Source organism: Passer domesticus, chromosome 5 (assembly GCF_036417665.1).
Source record: "Passer domesticus isolate bPasDom1 chromosome 5, bPasDom1.hap1, whole genome shotgun sequence".
NCBI classification, from domain to species: Eukaryota; Metazoa; Chordata; class Aves; order Passeriformes; family Passeridae; genus Passer; species Passer domesticus.
The window spans coordinates 42,069,368-42,090,268 of record NC_087478.1 but is presented as its reverse complement, the minus strand read 5'-3'; the positions used below and the strand labels follow the sequence as shown (position 1 = coordinate 42,090,268).

At 39.5% G+C, this 20,901-nt stretch overlaps 1 long non-coding RNA gene across 1 annotated transcript; it reads left to right on the top strand.

Annotated features, from left to right (window-relative positions):
* Positions 1-470: 470 nt before the first annotated feature.
* On the top strand, positions 471-20,878 carry LOC135300353 (uncharacterized). The gene is made up of 5 exons (XR_010362246.1): positions 471-1,317; positions 2,483-2,647; positions 3,319-3,662; positions 13,116-13,269; positions 18,804-20,878. It is a non-coding gene; the product is annotated as an uncharacterized LOC135300353 (long non-coding RNA).
* The last annotated feature ends 23 nt before the right edge of the window (positions 20,879-20,901 follow it).

Here is a 20,901-nt window from a genome sequence, read left to right as displayed (position 1 = left end):
GAGGGGTGGAGGAGGGGTTGTCCCATCACTTTACATTAATTGATGATTTTTCCCAAGAGTTTCCTTGGGAAAAACTTCTTACCTACTTCTGCCAACCCTTTTCTCTAGGGGTGACACCCTATGGGTGGTGTTCACTGCAGAGCAGTAGCCCCATGCTAATGTGCAGGGCTTTATACAGGCATTGGGCATTGAAGCATGCTATTACTGAACACTCTCAATACATGAAGATTTTTTACCTGATTATGTCTCTTCCTGAATTGGTGAGCATGTCCATTCTCTCCAAAGAACAGCTCTTTTATATCCTGACAAAAAGTCTTTTTGATGAATTAGATGAATTAGAGTGATATAGTTTAGTTTGTTGTAAACGTGTAGACATGTAAAAATCACTGATTTTATTTGTTGTTAGGATTTTTTTGGGGTTTTTTTCTTTTTTTTGATATCTAAATTTCTCATTATCATTTTTGACTCTGTGTCCATTCTTTCCAGACACAGGTGCTGTAGTTATAGGCATTGATCTTTCTTTTTCTCTGATAAAAAAAATCATATTAATATGACATCCTGCAGATCTCTGATGTTTACATAGTATCAGCACAGGGAAATACTACTTTCAGTTTGATACATAAAGCCCTCCTTGTCTCTTGTGTCTTTTGTCTGTAGGCTATTATGCATGTGACTAAAGCCATGCATGACTTAAGCAAATGTTTGAATAGGGTTCTTGTGTAGTAGGACTGTATAAGCCATTAGGCATACTCTCTTTAACGTGGTGATGAAAACATTATGGTACATTTGGTCACACAAAGTAGAGTAAAATTGCTTTTGTAGCAGCAGAATAAACAGCATTCTAATCTGTGGGGGCTTTTTATTGTGCACGTGTGTGTGCGCTGCATACTTTTGGCAAAATTATCAAGCAGGACTGAACATGAAAAGTGTTGAAGTTACTGGAGTTGTGGAGTGAAAGCTGGGCTGAAGAGAGAAAAAAAATATTGCTTTTTTCATTCTGAAATTTGAAATCGACATTATTCTGTCATATTTGTGATCTGAGCTTGAAATGTGTTAATTGACATGTGAGGCAGTTGCTAACTATCTTTGTCATCTATAAAGCCTTTTGTAAGGGCATTGTTTTTCTTTCTTTCTCTATATGTGGTTAATACTGGAATAGGGACTTTATTTTTTGCTGTGGGAATGTGAAAAACACTGGAAGCTGCTCTCTGCCAAGTTATTTCCCCAAGGATCTGCTTTACATTCTGACAATCAATGACCTGTCAGGTGTAGTTATGCACCATAGCAATGATATGAGGTCAATCAGATGAAAGCAAGGTATGTATTCCCAGCAGATCCCAGCTATCTGTTTAACACTGTCAAAGCAAGTTTTCTTTGCTGAAGAGCATCCTCTTTCAGTTTTGTTTCTTTTCAGATTTGATTAACTCTGGATTTGCATCTAATCTGTGAAATTCTAACAATGGTAAAAATATTCATTTATTTTGCTTTGTCTTGAAAAATACTAAACTATATTTTGCTATTTTGTCTTTTAACATAAACCCATGCTTGTCACAGACTGTGCAACTCTTCCTCATATAAAGAGTGTGTATTTGATGTAAAAACTCCTAAAACCCACATATGTTCTTTGCTGGAATGGTCAGGAGATATTTAAGTAATCTGTTTTACAGTAATATAAATTTACTGTCTCCTAAACACATAAATATTTCCTTAGAAAAAGACACCCTACAGATATAACACATTTATTTTGCCTTGCAATTCCATATTTGTGAAGTAAAAGATGTATAAATTGGATCTGTAAATCAGTATTTTTATATGGAGTCACTTCTCATTGTTTTAAGGAAATCCTGCATCTTGCCAAGGTTTCCAACCTCTAGATACCAGAGGAGAAAATACTTTCTTTAAACGGATAGAGGATTTTCCATATTTTTCCCTTAAGAAACCAACCAAACAAGCAAAAACCCCCAAAACAAAAACAAAACCAAAACAAAACAAAAAAAGAGCTCTGTTGTTAGTTCATGACTGAGAATTGCTAAGGATTAAGAATAAACATGCACTTGGTACACTGTGTACTGCATACAGTGTAACAGTACAACAGCATTTTTAGCTACTGTGTGTATCATATTGAAAGCAGAAAACAGCAATGATAACACAGAAACTAAACAACTGGACTAAAATGTATTTATTAAGTTATAAAAAAAAAGAAAGAAAACAGAAGTGTTGCTTTTTGAGGGGAAACAAGAGACAACGAAACAACAAGAAACTAAACCCAGAGCTTTAAAAAATATATGTTAAAAATATCTCATTCAGAAATGCAGATCAATCCTGTCTGAAAATTGCTGCAAGACTTTGTATGAAAAATCTGTTTTGTTTTCATGATGTTGTAATCTATCCTTTATTTATTGTCTTGCTAAATATAGTTCAAGCACTATCATTTGAGCATAAGTTAGTGTATGTCTGCACTGTGATTCTTTTCTTTTTTCAGATATTTTAAAATCATCTGTTGATTTTCTATGCTGCAAGACCAGCATGTGAATCATGTCAGCAACTATACTCCATGTTTCAAAAACATGTAAAAGTGTTACAGTTCTCCAAACAGAAGAAGCAGAGATCTGGATCCACAGTGCAGTGCTGGACAAAGAACACAAAGGTGGGATGTGAGATGATACCCTCATCCTTTAATGGGGGAAAATTTGTAGCTAGCTTATGAGGTTGGTACACAATTTGAGGAAATGAGCATCCCACCCATTTTTTCTTTGTGTGCTCTGTAGAATTCATATCCTTCCATTTTTGTTTTTTGTTTCCTTGAATTGTGCCTCATAACTTATTGTCATTGCTCATTAGCTGTTGGTGTGTTGGGAGGCTTGTCCAGACAGTGACCCTGCATGGTAACAGCTGAGCAGTTCAGAATAGAGTCATAATTCACGGTGACCTTTAATGAAATATAAATCTGAAGAAAGCTTCTTTTACTTTACCATATCTGAAACAAAGTGAGAACTATTATTATCTTTGGACTCTGCTGTCATAGTATTTAAAGAGACTTTAAGCAGAGGAAATAAGTTTTCTCATGTCACCCTACTGCTATCACTGTTTTGGTGAATGGGATGCATCATTTAAAGTCCCATTTCCTTTTCCATCAAATTTAGGACCTGGTTGACCAGTTCTCATCCATTACTGCTGCATGCTTCTGCAGGGAATTCTAAGAGCTGCAGCATGCTTGCACATTCCCTTTTTCCTGGAAGGGAAGGTCTGTAGGTAACCTGTGAATGCAGTGCCATTTTCATTTTCTCTTTCTAATTTTTCCCATTTTCCCGATAGCAGCAAGGAAGTACCAGATCCAGTTGCTTTTCTCCTTCCTGCTGCCCCAGAGCCTTGCTGTATGGCAGATCGGGTTGCTCCAAACCAGCTGGCAAAGAAATGCATCCATGTGACAGCCGGACAGAATGGCAAAGGGGAGGTGGAGGCTGGAGACGACCCCTCTCCAGGGGAGCAGTTTCTGGGCAAGCTGCATCCTGCCCTCAGAGTGCCCCTGCCCGCAGTGAGGGTCTGAAGCTTCTCTGCCAGGGGAGACCCTCCCTGCAGGAGGGTGGAAAGCACTGGGGGCCACATCCTCAGCTGCTGCTCTGCTCCAGTGGGACAGTGAAAGATGGTCCTGCTTTCATCAGGTGAGGAACTGAGCCTGAAGGCTAATTAAGTGATTTTATCCCTAATCCAGTTTATCAGAGGGTGAAATTAGCCTCTCCCTCCAGACAAATGTAATGCCAAGACTAGCTACTCACCTCTCCAGAGATCAAGCCTCTCCTGGAGCCTTTCCCTCTACTCCCTGAACTGCTCAGTGCCCTGTGCCCTGCAGCTTCATGCTACTTCACTGTTTCCCTCCCCCACACCCTGGTAGAGTGGGGTTGTGCTGGCTGCCCATCTTCCTGCAGAAGACACTGCATGCTGCCTCCCTGAGCGGCGTCTTGTCCAGGTGCCATAGCCCGAACGACAGCTTGTGGGGCCACTGGGGTAAAAGGCTGCCCATCCAGCCTATCAAAGGGCCTTATTTTACCCATTTGGTCCTGAATGGGGAATAAATGTTCATTGAAATGACAAAAGAGGTGCCATCCTGTTGCCTGAAACAGATGGGAATCTTACTTGCATTGGCCATATTGCTTTTGAGCGGTTCCTAGTTCATCCGCATAAAAACGTCTGTCCCGTGAGCCTCTAGACCTCCTGTGGGCAGCTCTCTTGGGGTACTACACAAACCTGTCTGGTGAAGACTTACTGGATACATCTGGCTTGCTCATATTTCTAAAACTGAGCAAAGGACTTATTTATTTGTGACTATTCTCTCCATTTGTGTGGGGCAGGGTTGGTTATTCAAGGAGGCATTCCTGCCATGCTCTAAAATGGGGACGATTATCTGTGTGCAGCTTGAAAATAAAGCTGTGTCACAGCACCTGTTCAATCCCATTACAGTGAAAGCCAGGATGGCAGGAGTAGAGCTGGAGCAGAGTATATAAGATGCAGTTTTATTTTTAGTGGAATTCAAAACATACTGCTAGGAATAAACTCTTTCTTCATAAGGCAGTTGCAGGGAAGGGAGCATTTTCTAAACATTTTCCAAGCCAATTGCAAAAGTTCAGGAAATTCTTGGCTCACTATTTGTTCTAAGTGATCTAAAGGAAAGGAAGAGACTCTATCCAGCTCAAATCATATTTTTAAGATTTTCCCAATATTGCTTCCTGTCTTTGTGCTCGTGAAGCAGATTGTATATAGAAATAAAACAGATTTACTTTATCTTTTCAGAGGAAAGTGTCTGCTATATAATTTGCTGGCTCTCGTTTGTTCATTCATTGAAAAACAGCAGGAAAAAGGCTTTTGTGTTAAGAACAGTCAAGGTCAGGGATTTTTTGTTTTTGATGTTGGTTGCCAGTAGCTTGCTTTCTCTGACTACTGTTTCCAAGTCAGTTTGGATAGCAATCTAGTTGCTAGCTTACAGGGAGATATTTCACAGCTATGGGTCATCTGCAGAGTGCCAACTAGAAAGAGATTTGAGGATCAAATTAAATGTCTGGTACTCAGCTCCTACTCATGCCAATATCAAATTAAGTTAATCAAGCCTACTGAAGGACACGCAAATTTCTGACCCTGATGCTGCAAACTCTTCTTTATGCACGCTCACCTTTAGAAACTGTGTGAGCAAAAGTTTTATCTGTGTGACTGGGTATACAGAATCAGAACCTTTCACATGAGAATTCACTATAGCAAATACTTATTTTCATGGTAAGCAAATAAAAATGGAAAACAATGTTGTGATTTTATAAAGAAGAGAACTAATGTTCTGCAAGTGGACATTTTTTAAGGCATAGTACCTTGACATTTCACAGTTGCCCTTACTCATTCGCAGTCAAACTACTGTATTTCTAAAGTCTCAAATTAATGGTTAAAGGAAAGCGAAATAAATTATTAGACAAAATATCTATGTCATAAAAAATCAGTATGAAAATCTGAGCATTTCTTGTTGAGCTTCTTTTTCTGGCAGCAGGACATTTGAGTGGCAGACAGGCACAAAGTAGAAATCTGCTGCAGTTTATTCTATGGTCTGTAAAACCAAGCCACTATGTAAGAGTGCAACTTATACGTCCACTGACAACTCTTGTTTAAGCCCCACACAAGCAGTCTGTGACACACAGAGAGATTTTTTCCTCACTTTGTCTCACATTTTAATATAATTCAAAAGATTTTGTGAATATATCAATTAGAGATTTCCAGTAATGGAAAGCAGGTTTCAAATGCTGGAGAAGTACAATAAATCACAGGCCATATGGGCTTTTGTCATGAAAAGAAAGTCATAATAAGACAAAAGCTGAAGTAAGTTAAAACAGCTGAACAGTGATTTTAGGCGCTCTTATGCAAAACTCACTACCTCGGTTTATTCACAGGAAACTTCTTTAGAAGACTGAAAGAAAATCTTTTTCAACTCTTTATTTCTTGGCTACATCAGAAAGAAAGCAAAGTAAAAGCCATCTCAGTGACGCTTTTCATGCTCTGCTTACTTTGTTTTCACATGAGATCCTGTCTGCTACCTTTGTATTTTCCCCCTGCTTTTTAGAGGGCTCCTTGTGCAAAACAATGAAGAGTCCTGATAACAACAGGCAGTTGCTCCGAGGCCTAGTTGTTCAGCAGGATTCACTCCAAGAAATTGAGAGGGGTGTGTTGAGTCTTTTTTCCCTCACCAGCCTTTACAGTTAGCGGGCCAGATGGCATGAGACGGGCGCAAAAAATAACGACAATAAATAATACTGCAACTTACAACGTGGACCAAGCTCGGTTACTTCCACTTCATCTCACTGTTTGGAAGTGCCTTTGATGTACAAAAGCACCCCCTAAGATAATGAAATGCGGTGGCAGCTGGCTAATGGCTGGGAAAGTGCAAACCCTGCATTGAACTCTTCCCACCAGGCTATTCAGCACCCAGGCAATGTCAGTCTCAAGGAGACAAGGAGACGGGAAGAAACAGAGGCTTGTTGCTGTGCAGCATTTGGGCTTCTGGGCAGGCTGCTGTAGGTGGGGTGTTATTTGCCTTGCTGAATAGAAGTGATGTGCCCAAGGCAAAGGGAAAGTTTTTACTGTCTTAACACATTAACCTTACAAACTCTGTCCTAGAAATGTTAAATGAAGCCACAGGGTCGCACTACTTGAAGAGACACCGCTCTTGGGTAAACTTTAAAATGGACTTTTTTTTTTACACTACAATCCCATCAGTCATACAATCAGGGTTAGTTTCCTTTCAGGCAGGACTATCTTGTGGCTCGGTTCCATGGGCAATAAAAAAATAAACACATCCAGACTTTTCTCTCAGCTGCTCCAGGCCAAAATGTGGGCCAGGGTAAATGACAAAGATCCAAAATAGACAGCAGACGCAGACAAATATGAAAACCCTATTTGTTCAGGAGCTTTAAAACAGTAGGGGATTTATTCCTCCAACACAAAGAAAAGTTTCTGGTCTCTCCGTTAAATGATCCTGTGTTAATAATATTATAATGGGGTCTGACCCTGCAAATACTTGATTAGATGTGCACTCATCTTCATGCATGTCATTAGTTCTGCTAACCTCAGTGCCGAGGTTTGTCACCAGAAAGTTCAGGATATGCACGGAGTTTGCAAGTTTGGGCTTGCCCTGTCAAATGTGACAGCAGCCTGTCTCAGCAGGGAGGGGGTGCAACAGGGCATTTGCAACAGGATCTCACTGTAAAAAGAATGAGTGGTAAAAGTCAAATTTACCAGAATAAATATTTAGTCTAAAAAAGAGATCGGGGGTTTTTTGAATATGTGGCAGAAAATTGGTTTTTTTTAATAGTTAAATATTGGAACATTCATGCACAATTATAAAATTAAACTTGCCAACAGTCTAGATTCAAGAGCTGGAACTATTCTAAAATAATAGTATTGTTGGTGTTATGATCTTGCAGGCAAGGGTCTTGCATGACCAAATGATCACATTGTGACACTTTAATCCTCAATATATAAGTCCACAATTGTCTGAGAGCTGTAGAAGCCTGCAAATCTCATTGGTTTAGGAGGATGCAGAAGATTAAGAAGGGGATATTTTGCATACTTTGTCTCAGATAAGTACCCAGATCCACAGTCAGAGCAAGGCTGCTTGGTGTGTATTTTGATTTACTGTACATCAAAGGTGCATTGATTATTGTCACTTGGACTAATGTATACTGTATCCTGCAGCACAGCTCCAGTGTATTTCCTAACAGTAAACCTAAGTCAATGTCACCAAAGTTTTTCAGTGCCAAGAGGGAATACCTCTGTTTAATGCTAAGTTTATGGCAGCAAACTTTTGATCTGTTCCTTATGATCCCTTATCCTCACAAAGTTTATTTGCTTTTTAGGAAAAGTCTTTTTGTTTCATTAGGTTGTCACTCACCAAGAAATCCCAGCTGGGGTGGAAATATTGGCTCTATCAGTCAGCCTTTGACCGTTCCCTCCACAGAGCTTGTTTTCTAAATCTGGTTTTGAGAGCTGTTTGCTTGACAGACTGCTTCACAGACTTATGATTGTTTGTTTCTGGCTCATTTTGATTGCTCTGCTAATCTCTAGACTTTGGCCTTGAGGCTATTATTTATTTTGTACTTTTATTGATATTTGTTATTTGAAACTTTGTTTTCAGTAGATTTGTGCCCCCTTTCTAAACCACTTTTCTGATTAAATTTTGTTGAAGAAGTTGGTGGATTTCTTTACCTATTTTCCCCTCTCATTTTTCCTCCTTCTAATTGTTCAGTTGAGAACTCACCTGCCTTTTGTTTGTGCCTGCCTTTGTGATTTATTTTCAGATTAGAAGGAGCAGCTGCACAGCTTTTACTTTTATTAGTTCTTCTCAGTGAGTCAGGCAAAATATTAACCACCCATGAACTGCTCTCCCAAAACCTCAAGTGAATTACAATAGAACTTTTGCCTCCCCAGTTCAGGAAAAAATATTTTTATTCTTTGACTGTCACCTCACACAGGCCTTTTGTGTGTGTGCGTATGTGTAGATATATCTGCTATAAGGACAAAATAAGTTAAAGTATGAGAACATATGAAACTAGCTCGACCTTTCTGACAATTTGTCTAACATTATTTTTCAAGAGTTAGAGCATGAATTTAAGTTCATATTTAGGCCTCATCCCTGCAATGCCAGGAGCATTGAGTACATGCATCCCGTGCTTCCTGAGCACACTGTTTTCCAAGGCATTGTGGTTCTTAGGTCTCTGATTCTTTACATTTTATCTATGAAAAAATGTAGTTTGGTCCTTTTTATATCTGTTAATAAAGTGGTTTCTGACTTGATTTGGGTGATTTCCACAGTTTTACTATTTCTCAGTTATGGAGCGTTCTGCCTGTTTACATTTACTAGCTTTGTCAATGCCTTAACCTTAATGGAGAGCTGGCTTTCCTACAGTTTACATATAATAATCTCTGTTGTGGGCCTTTCTTCCTATTAATACATTTAAAATATATGTTTTGCTTCTCTTTAGGACTCAGGGGTCAGTGGGAAGGAAGGAGAAGGGGTGTAATATGACACAGATTAAGCTAGGGTCTCCAAAGACCAATTATTCATAGCAAATTTCAGCTATTTTACAAGGTTTAGGTTACTGCATTTCAATTTCTCAATTTCTCATACCTGAGGCTTCAAGACCTTGGCCACACAAGAAGCTGAATGGCAACAGAGACAGCTAAAGCAAATGGTCTCTGCAAGCATTTTGTTTTTTGGGATGTTCAAAATAGAAGCTTCAGTGGGGAAAGGTTTAAGTGCAGAACACTGCTGACATAAAAGCTTAAGTGTCTAAAATATGAGATCCCAAATTAACTGATGCATAATTAGTGGGTTATTTTAAAATGTGTTTCTTGGCAAAGAATGGTAATGGTATAATGTGCTAGCCAATACTGAATTTACCCAAGTCTGTGTCCACATAATGTGTGCTGAGGCTGATAAAGAAGACAAATAAACTGGTTTTCTTATTAACCATTGCTCTTTCTTTGTATACCATTTTGAATGGTTGAGTACCCCCTGGTGGGACCCTGGTTATTGAATTTTGTTTCTCTAATTATGGAATGTTTCATAACGGAGAGTATATGTGTGTGGTGATTGTGTTCATCTCCTAGTGATCCCTGATAAACTAATCCAAATCAGAATTTCTGTTGCTTCTTCACATTTCAGCTACCTGCAGTAGGATTAATATTTCTCCTTTTTTTCCTTGCAGTGAGAGCTTAGGGTGTTCCCCCAGTTCTATATGGGCTCTTTAACTTAATTTCTGTCCAGTTATGTATAAAAGTATTTGCCTCACATTTTCCAATGGCATGTTGGCATTCATATTTCTCCTGAGTCATGCTTTCTAACCTTCTGACTGAATGGCTTTCTGGATTCATTTCCATTGCTCATGGTTTGTGAATTTTTTGCCATTTCCATTTGCACTTTTATTAGTCCTCTCAACCATATTTACCTTTTATAATGTTTTAAGTTATTCTTTTGGCTTTTGGGGTTGCTGAAGTGATGCACAGGGTGGGTCCAACTCTCTTTTTAGGGTTACGAAGTGATGGTCTCTTGAGGTCTGAACTGCAGCCTGAGCTCATTCCAAGCTCCACTTCATTCTGCTGCATGTTTCTTTGAACCACTGAAGCTGTTATATTAATAACTGGATTATAAGCATAGCTGGTTTTTGGTCCTTCATGCCTTTTTATGCTAATTCTACTTTAGGACTTTGTGTTGTTTTAATGTGAATACCTTAAATGAAGTTAGTTTCCTAAGATGTGCACAGACTTGTTTCAATGGATCAAGCCCTATTCTCTACATGCATTTTGAGTTTTGTTTCCCAGCCTGAGTCTGTCAGAAGTGAATGGCATTTGATATGCATTTTCTTTCTCTCAGGAATGAGACTCAACATCCACTGTAGGACTGACTTCAAAGTGCAGCCTCTATGGAAATTTAGCCTACTTACACCAGGAGATCTATGAGTCACCATATTACAGTATATTAGCTACTGGAGTCCACAAAGAATTTCATAGTCTTCTTCACAAACAACACATTTAGGTGGTTCATTTCCAAAGGGAAAAAAGTCTGAAAAGCATAACTTCTAGTGTCCAGTAAAAAAATCTAATCTAAACCCAAACCAACAACACAGAATGGTGTGGTTTTTTTTTTTTTTTTTTTTTTTTGGTTTTTTTTTTTTTTTTTTTTTTTCATTTTGCTTTTTAAATTATCCTGAATGCCCTTTCACACCTGTCTGGTAGTGTACCTTTGTGCCACCAAGTTGGAGTCTCTTCTATTTATGTTGTAATTGCCTTTGAGCTATAAGTACTCCAGAGCAGACTGCCTTCTCCAAAAGAAGTCTTCAAGGGTATTTCTGTTACTCTAATTCACTCAAAGTGAGCTGCTTAAAATCTCTGGACTGTCTGACAGATGAAATGGGATTGATTGGAAGACACTCTGTTCTGCAAGGAACTCCAAGCACAGTTCTTTCAAAGGACTTATTACTAGTAGAATGTAGGCACTCTCAAAGCAAGAACAAATTAAAACTACCAGCTGTCAGCTAGAAGAAATAACTGAGAAAAGAATGAAGAGATTAGTGTGTAGTTGATAATTAATCTGTAAGGTGTTGCAGACTCCACTTAGCTTTTATAGTATCTAGAGAGAAAAATATGTAATCCACCATCATGTATATTCCTCTGTTTTTCTATCAAGAGGTTGTTAGGCCTCACCTCTTCAATGATTTGTGCACATATTTAATCTTCTGAATTTACAAATGGTAAAATTAAGCATGTAGGTCAATCTCTGCATGAAAAAGATTTTTTTTTCCCCACATCAGCCAAAGTAAACTGCAGGAGGAATCAGGGAAGATTTCCAAACCATTGTGTTTAGACTTGCTTGGAGGGGCTCCTGAAGTGCATCTTCCTCAGATTTCTCTGTTGCTCCTGAGTATCAGGATTGTGATGGATACACATGATTCCATTTGAGTTATCTAAAGTGCTTTCTAGTGATTTCTTCTTTTCCAGCAACTGAATTTTCAAGAGGAAAAAAAAAGTTCTCACTTGTGAGAAAAACACAGAAAACACACTCATTTTGGAGCAAAAATGAATAATCTGCTTTGATTAAAAAGCCAAAGCATTCTATTGCTCAGGTATTCATTTTCTACAGCTATAGCTCCTGCTTAGGGAGGCTCTCCAGTACACCTTTCCCTTTCAACCTTTTTTATTTGGTGTATTAATTTCATTTAACAACAAGGAACTGAAACATTACAATGTGGAGTGAGGAAAGACAGCCTTTTAATACCATTTGGTTGTTTGCCAGACATTTTGCAAGTGTTCCTGTTAGGACATATTACGTGAGCATATATACTACATTACATATATACAGCATATTTATATTCTTACAACATGTTTAAACTTCTCAGTTATAAATGTCTTGTACGTCTAGATTCTCCTGGGAAAGCAAACCTGCACAACCTGCCCTTGTCCTTCTTCCTTGGCAAGGTTAAAGCAGCTTTTGTCAGGTGGTGGGATCTTGAAGACAAGGTTAGTGCTGCACAGCAGCTTGCAAATGGGTGTGTTCCAAGGGGAGGGGGAGAAAATCAGAGAGGAAAGCTGAATGGCTTGTGTGTGATGAAAAGATAGAAAAGTGGTAGCTAGAGATCAAAGTATGTTGATTCAGTTGTATAATTTGGCCTCAATATCAAACCCAGGTTACAGTTCACCAGGGGAAATTTTTCTGTTTGCCTGTTCTCCTCCCAAAAAAGGAGGGAAGAGGAATGGAAAAAGGAAGTAATTCTCAGCTCTAACCAATTGTTTTAATACTGTAGCAGAATTCAAGCTGGGAGTATTTGGAGCATTGCTGAGTGACAAGTTCCCTGCCTGTTTGTTTTGCTTTGTTTTTTTGGTGAGGGGATTTGTTTGGTTTTGGTTTAGTTTTTGGCTTGTTTTGGTTTGGGGTTTTTGTTAGTTGTTTTTTTTCCTCTTCCTTTGGAAAGGGTTGTAGTAAACTCTATTAAATATGAATGTTTATCACATAATGAATTTTGGATTTTTTTCATCAAATGCGAGGCAAGTTCTTCAAGATGCTTTTCTTGGTAAAAAATGACAAAGAGTGTGAATGGGAATGCTTATATGATCCTTTATGTTTTCCTGTGAACAGTGAAATTGCAGCTGAGAAATGCTGCAATATTCCAGCAGGAATGCACTTTATTTCTTCTTCCTCAACAAGCTCCTACATGCAGTTATTACTGCAGAACAGAGACTTCCTTCTCATGTCTTTGCCCAAAACATTAAAAAAAAAGACCAAAAAAAACACAAGCAAAAAAACTTCCCACATTAAGTTCAAGACAAAAGGAAATAAGTTGTCTGCAGGGGGACTGGTGTATATGTTCTTAAATCCTGTTCCTACTGAAGTCTCTCAGAACTTTTTGATGCTATAAAGCACAGCTACATTTTCTTCACTGATGAGGGAAACGTGGCCTTCTATTTCTTTGGAAAGTCAGTTTTATTCCTTGCTTTATCTCATCAAGGGGCTTCTAGAGGTGTGCTGCAATATCATTGAAAATTTTCCTGTGCTGTGGACCCACGGGGCCTGATGATGTTTTGTCCTGCAGTATTTTCAGCAGCTGCAAATGGCAAAAGAACATTGCTCTGAGAGGGAGAAGGTGTGCTCCAGGCATTGACCCTGCATGGACTGTTTGCAGCAGCAGAAGGCAGCGGGGAATTCAGCAGTGCTGTTCTCACAAGTAGAGCCCTTCCTTTGCCAAGGTATTGCCTGTCCTCTTGCAGTGCCACCACACTGCAGACTCACCCTATGCCATTGTTCAAACAACATGCCTGGACAACAGATCATTTTGTTCATTGGCCCAAATCTGAAAAGCTAGAGGGGAGGTGAGAAGTTAGTCCAACAGAAGGGAAGCTACTCAAATTTTAAGCTAAATTCAAAACCTAGAGTTAAATTTGTGGGATCTTCGATATCTTTTCCTTGTAAGCTGGACTGTTTTAAAGCATAAAAATGTTATTTTAAAAGAAACAGTAAAAATTTAATTCAGGAAAGTATGGAAATAAACACCTTGTCCAAACAACCCTTTCAATTTTAATAATATCATAATAATAATGTCAATAGTCACTATTTAAATGTTTTCCTCTTGACTTTTGATCTCTTTCCCTGTCAGATTTTAAAAATATTAATTTCTTTCCTTCCCTTCAATTGCTGGGAACTTGTGGGGAGACAGAATCTTTTTAAGAAGCTGTATTTGCAAAAGATGGGCCAAATAATGCATTTTTAAGCCTATTGATTTTCATCGTTCCTGGGTAAGCTGTAAAAATATCTGCTTTTTTTCCCACAGAAATTCCTATTCTGTGAGAGGTACTCCAATCTTCTTTATCCAAAATACTATTGCTAATACCTTTATCTAAAAATGCTAATTTAATTTCTGTGAATCTTTCTTCCTGCTGTAATGGAAAGCCCCTCAAGTATATTACCATGCCTGCTACTGTTTGCTGTATCAGTTCCACATGCTAATGTGATTTCCTGTAAGAGGAGATGAATATGTTTGTTCTGCAGTGAAATGGGGGGGGGGGGGGGGGAAGAGAAAAACCTGATCAGTGCTTTAAAGAAAGTAATCTCAGTGGAAAATATCAGGTTGGTTCTATATGAGTTTACACCTATGAGTGTTAGGTGTAAAATCCTGCTCTAGCACAGACTCCAGACTTTCTCTGCTTTTCTGCCCAGTGAGGGATGTTGTTTCTGCCACCTGTTTGGAGACAATTGTGCAACTGGGACTGTGGAATGACGTCCAGTTGCCTTTTTTAGAATATGAATAGGACTTTTGAAATTGGCTGTGCTGAGCAGTTTGAGGCTGAATCATTCTGTAGACTCGCCAGAGAAAGCATTTAGCTGATGGACATGAGCCAAGCCCACTGAATCTCACAGCAAGGCTGTTTTTGGCCTCAGTAGGCTGGGGCTTAAGCTCTGTATGAATGACAGTTTATTTTCTGGAATTGTCAAAAAAAAAAACCTTATGATTTTTAGTTGCTGACTTCGTTTTGCCAAAGTGTTTCACCTACTTTTTTCAGTTTGAACCACCACTGCCTGGTTCTGCTGTTCCCTGCTCTGAAAGGGGTGTTACATTTGATGGTAATGTGGATGCTGCATCCTGAAAATGTCAGGGCTGAGGAGCAATCTCAGAGCTCAGCTGCTTGGTACCCATTGTCCACTTTTACTCACTTTTCATTTCTGAGTGTGTGCTATTTTGAAGTGCCTCAAACACTCTCAGACTCCAAGCTATTTTGGACGTGAGCATGTAATTTCCCTTCCTTCTGCAGCAATCACAATTGGATCCTGCAGGCACTTCCCATAACAGGCCTCAGTTATCAACGGCAGGAGTTTCAGTCTATTTCCCTTCGCAAAGACTTTTGTTGCCAGATGGGAGTTGTTACTTGTTTATGTCAGGCTGTGAGTAATGCCCTTTTGCTAGCATTGTACACAATGTTTTTAGGTTTTTTGACATTTATCCCTCCTGTTGTTAGACAATGTTAGCTTTGCAAGTTGCAAAGAGCAATCTTTCCCCCTCAGGTGTCATTTTTTCTGCATTTTGCTCCTTTTTTTTTTTTTTGTGATTCTTCTCCAATTTTAAAGGTAAAAAGAATAGACAAAAATAGAAAAATTAACAAGCTTAGAGACCTTTCCCAGTCTGCTATTTACTGCTGTGAATAGATGTTAAACATAGATTTATGTGCCCACATTCAGTCTTCTCAGATGCCATTTCTTTTGAGTCTCCTTTAGATCTGTTACAGCAGTGTTACTGCTTTCATGCTATTTTCATTGGTTTTGTGGGATGCAACCTAAATTGTACCAGCCCCATATTTCTGTTAAATGGTAGGATGATTCCTTTCTCTGCAGACCTCACTCCATAATAATTTGTATAATAATACCTTATCTTGTGGGCCACTGAGCATGTCCTATGAGAAGAACACTTAAACCATGCTTATTTTGGATATTGACTTTCAGTATTTGATCCATCACTCTGGAGTCATAACTTGATAATGAAAACTGTCCATGATAACTTTAGCATCTCTTTCATTCTTTTTCATTTCACACATAGTAGAAATTTTTTATCCTTCCATTTAAGTGCTACCTAACTTTTTTTCTGTGTTTTAATTCCAACAAAGTTGGCTTTAACATGGCTGTATAGGCTGTAAGGCACTATGCATTTCTGTAATGGTGTCAAAACTGTGGAGACACCTTCAGAGCCAAATTATCATACTTGTGCTACATTTCTACGTAGAAGATGGACAGCGCGTGCCTAACAGACTATTTTCTTGTGTTGTTTCTTGTACATAGATATGTAAAAATCTGCTCCACTGTGAAGTCCATTGTGAAGATATGTCTCGTTTTCACATGGTCCCTATGGATCAAGCTCCCTGTAGATGTACTAAGAAGATGGAGGGTTTTGATCTTCCACATTGGCCAACACAAAACTGTCTATTTTGTAAATTCATGGTCCTGTACATGTTTTCCACCAGAACTACATGCCCCATTCCAGTGAATTAGGACCTCCCTGGAATTATTTATTAATTATAAATAATATATATATTATTTATTATTATAACCTCCCTTCAGTTATTTTTCACAAACGTCTTTGAAATAACCCTTAACCCTGAATATGTAGGTAGCATCTGCACTGTGCATTCTGCAATGACAGATATTTTAGGTGATACTTGTCAGAACTTCTGATCAGATTCTAATTTTATGGTTGTTCTTTTGTCTTTAGCCACTTCTTTGAAGTTTCCTCCCACTTAGGACTGTGGAAGGGTTTGTGAGAACATACAAAGAAACAGATGACTGTTGTTAAGACTCTGCCTTCTCTCTAGAACTAATTCAGCCATAGAGAAAAGTAAAGGAAAAATATGCCCTCAGGCATGCTTTCCCTTATGCATATACTCATGTCCCATGAAAATATTTATCTGTAAATTAGCAGCTTGGTTTAGTCTTGTCTCTCAGGGTTATGTGGTTGCAGGGTATAGCATGCACTTAATAATAAGTAAAAAACAAGTGTAATCACTGGAATTCTGTTATTTTCAGCTGCAATAAGATTCAAGATCAAGGTAACAAATTTTATTGTCAGCTGGAGCTGCAGGCTAACAGGCTGCTGCTGGTTTTCCCTGTAGACAACAGCAAAGAACACATTTTGTGTCAAAGTAATTGCACTAGCAGGTGCCGTTGAGCAACTGTGTTTTGGTTGCGACACTGTTGTGGTTCATTGCTTACCACAAATGTTTATGTATAAAAAAATTCAGTTCTGCTTTTAAATTCCTATTCAACTGACAAGGAAGAATAGGGTAGACAGTGGTGAAGCAATAACTACAGTTTAAGAGGGAGTAAGTCTCCTTCCCATTTCTGGTGGGTGAATACCATGGTTCTATCACAAGTCCTTCCTCAGGTGTTTATCGCAGCAACTGTAACCGGCATTCGGTGCTGGCAGCATGAAGAGCTGTAAGAACCAGAAGAGATCGTTGCAATGGGATACATGCTCATATGATTATGTCACATGTTTGGGGAATAACGTAATTTCATGCACCATACTGTCCTGGCTGAGGTCTCCATGTCCAGTGGACTCTCTTCTTGCCTGCCTTCCTCATGTGCTCCACCACAGGGCTTGGCAGCTCCTGCTGCAGGAAAAGTACCTGGTGAGAAGTGCAGTGAAGGGAGGGCTGGCAGCACAGGACCTGGGAGCCCATAGCATTTAGGGTGCACAGAAACACTGATAAGCTTGGTGTAGGTTCCTCCTAGTCTCAAGAATCCATGTAAGTTTACTTGCTGAAACCACCACCTGCTTGTGCCAAGCCCAAGACAACGTTTAATTTGAGATTTTCAAGGCTGTAGACAGCTGCAGAGGAGGGCACTTCAAAGAAATGCATTGATGCTTCAGGTTTTAGCTTTTGTATTTTTTGGATTCTGTACTGCTTTACTGTGTACTTCTGAGCTTCATATTAGGGGATAGTAAGTTTTCTTCACAGAGTAAATAGACAAAACAATTCCTTCTCTAGCTGAGGACCAAGGACAAATGATCCAAATTTCAGGCCCAAGAGCACAAACAATGGTTAACTGAAGAGAGAAAAACAAGAAGGATGTGACTTCATAAGCTAAAGCTGTAATTGGACAATTAACTCCAATATGCTGATAGAACAGAACTTACAAAAGTGTGAGACCTTGTGAATGGTCATCCATTTTTTGTGAACATTTTGGGTTCATCTTGGGTGTAGCCCTGACTGGGCCCTTGTGCTGCCCAAGGTGTATCCATTGAGGCCTTCTAATTAATACCTACTTTATTCTTTAACTCTGTCTAGTCTCTCTTCTAGGTCAGCCTTCATAAGGCATCAGCATGAGCTGAAATACCCCATGTCAGAGCTGAAAACCTTGTGTGAGATGCCCCGAGGGTGTGTTAACATGTTGCAGGTATATACACTGATGTAATTGGACAGATATAAGATCTTCTAAAGATGGATTAGCCAAATTGAAATTTAACAATCTAAAATTGGGACCAGTGGCTTTAGCACTCTCCTTAGTGCCCCCATAAAACAAATAAACCTCACACTGTCTAACCTAGATGACTATATCAAAATTAGTGTGTATCTCTTTTTGGAAGCCAAACATTTATGCTTGCATCCTGCCAAATGCATGCAGTATAAAGATATCAGCTCCTCACAACACACTGAGACCAGTCTGGGAGCAGAGCAGAAATCCAAATGCGTTGTGCTTTTTTTTGTCCAGCACCTCCACCTCTCTCTAGCCCTCCTTCTGTCACAGGGGTGAGAAGTATCTCCATGTCCTTGGCTGTTCCATTCCCAACCCCTTCATTTTCATGCTAGTGAGAATAAAAAATACTGTCATGGTATGGGTTGATGCTCTCACTTTGGGTGATATTTGTAATTTGTTTTTCCAAGGAAACATCCCCGCACTTTTGCTAACAGCTTTTTATATGCATGGCTGTGGAGCAATTCCCTCGTTCTTGTTCGCCTGGCATCTTTGCTGCCCTTAGAGCACTCTAGTTTGTTGTGATTGCCATTTCTTTGTACTCTTCAGAGCACCACGTTTTACAGTGTTTTACATTGAATTGTTTTCTTACACAATGTCCATGATACAGGTATCAAAAGCGTATTGTTACTTCTTTTTCTTCCTTTTCCCCCTCCCTTTAGACAGCTAAATGAAACTGCCAAAGCTGTCACATGTTTCAACTGAATAGCCACAATATTGTGGTGCTGTGCAATATTTTCCCTTTCCTCTCTCCCCAATGCAGATGTCATGTTCCCTTACGCTGACACGCCCAGAATGTGGCTGGAGACTCCTGGTGTAGATTGATGTTGGTCTACTGAAGGGAAGCAGCTGAGACCCACTTTCCACCAGGAGAAAACTGCTGTATCCAAAGGAACACCAAGGACATGACTTATCTGCTTATGCCAGTTTCTTGCTGACAGAAGTCATGGCTGACCAATAAACCTTGGTACTTTTGAAAGGGATTTCCTCTTTTGAGCTTGTTGAATGATTTTGAGGCAACATCAGGCTAAGAAGACTTCTGTTATCTGTCATAATTTTCCTTAATCATTTTTGGGGCGTTTGATTGATCTTAAGATATTAGTTTTTTTGTATATAATAAGGTTAAAATGGACAAAACATGGTGCTGGTTCTCTTTCTTGTTCTTATGATTGCTCTTGCTTTCAGTTTTATAGAGGAAATATAATGCTTCAGACTGGCTTATTCTATTGAACTTCTAAATTTGCCTTCTCCCACTGTCAACAAGCATGAGCTTGGAACCTGCCCTTGGGTGTCATTCCCAGGGCTGCAAATTTTCCCTGGGCATAGCAGTGAGGAAATCTCAGCTTGCAGTATGTGCATCTCCCCTCATCAAACTGAAAGCCAGGCCAGTTCACTAGACATTAAAAAAAATCTAGATTTTCTGAAATCTTGCAAGACATTTGGATAAAACTGGAGGCATGGAGTGACTAATAAAACTGGATGAAAAGAAAGTGTATAAATTTTATTATCCAACAGCAAATTTCATGAAAAGGATCTGAGGGATTATCTGAATGTGAAGCTTAAGCTTAAACTTGTGGATTGTGAGCAAATAAAAGCAACCAAACGCACACAAAAAAGTGGGATTGTACACTTGGGGTGGAGTGAGCTGCTTCAGTCCCTTATGGCATTTCATATCAAGAGGGTTTGTTCTCTGTGGCAGTGGGGCAGCAGCTGCCATCTCACTGCAGAGCACAACAGATGGTGAAGAGGAAAACTCTGCTCTGCTTTTGATGAGTTTCTGGGCTTTCTTCTTTTAGCTATTTACATGGCATGAGAGATAAAACAGCCCAGTGAAAGGGCAGCATTTCTATCTACCATTTTGTAGATAGAAATGCCATCTTTACCACAAGACTGTAACTCATCTTTTGTTGAAAACGCAGGTGAAGGACAAGAGGTGATTTATTTTGGTGAAGTCAAAGGGGAACTGTAACTTCCTGCAGCAGGAAACCACCATCTACAGAAAGAAGCAACAGCTGAGCTGGAGCTGGGACTATGGATGCTCAGAAGCAGCAGGAGGTTGACAAGGGAGGGAACAAGGCTGATCTAAGATTTCCCTGTTCTCATTCCTTTCCCCTTTAATTCCTTCTCTCTGTGACCAGTAATTTTATCTTCTTTTGGATTGGTGTAATACCCACACTGCCAGGCAGGTATCTTTCTGATATGAATTATTTTAGCTCCGTTTTGAAGATGGCACTGAATTCATCCATGATTTCAGGTTACTTAGGAATAATAAAAAAAAAGGCATCTCCACTGTGTGTGGCTTGGCTGTGGTGCCCCTGGGGCATCATCCCCTGTGTGCTGAGTCTGCCCATCTGCAGGGCTGTGCAGCATGGCCGGGAGTGGGCAGTTGTGCTCTGCCTCTCCTTGGCAACAGCTGGGCTTACTGGGGGGCTGCTGATTGCTCTCAAATCCTGACAGGGCAGGTGCTGGTGGTAGAAGACAAAAGAAGAAGAAGAGGAGGGATGCTTTGCCAAAAAGAAGATAGTTAATGTTTAGCTACACAAAATCATCTGCCTCACACATTCAAGTAAGAAGTCCACAGTTTTCCTGAAAATGCTGTTGCCAAGAAGGGGAGAGGCTGCTTAAAGCCTGTTTTTTTCTTTTTGGCTGCAGAATGAACATTCCCCATTGCCTCTTGGAAGTACTCCTTACCTGACCCTAAGGAGAAATATTTATTTCTCTTTGCCCTGGACCAGCACATGTGGCAGTTATTTTTGCAGCCCTTTCCAAAATTTCCTTGGATGAAGCAGGACTTGACCCTAACTCAGGAATGGATCAGCACTTTTTAGACCTGTTCTTTGACTCAAAGTCTTTTTCTATCA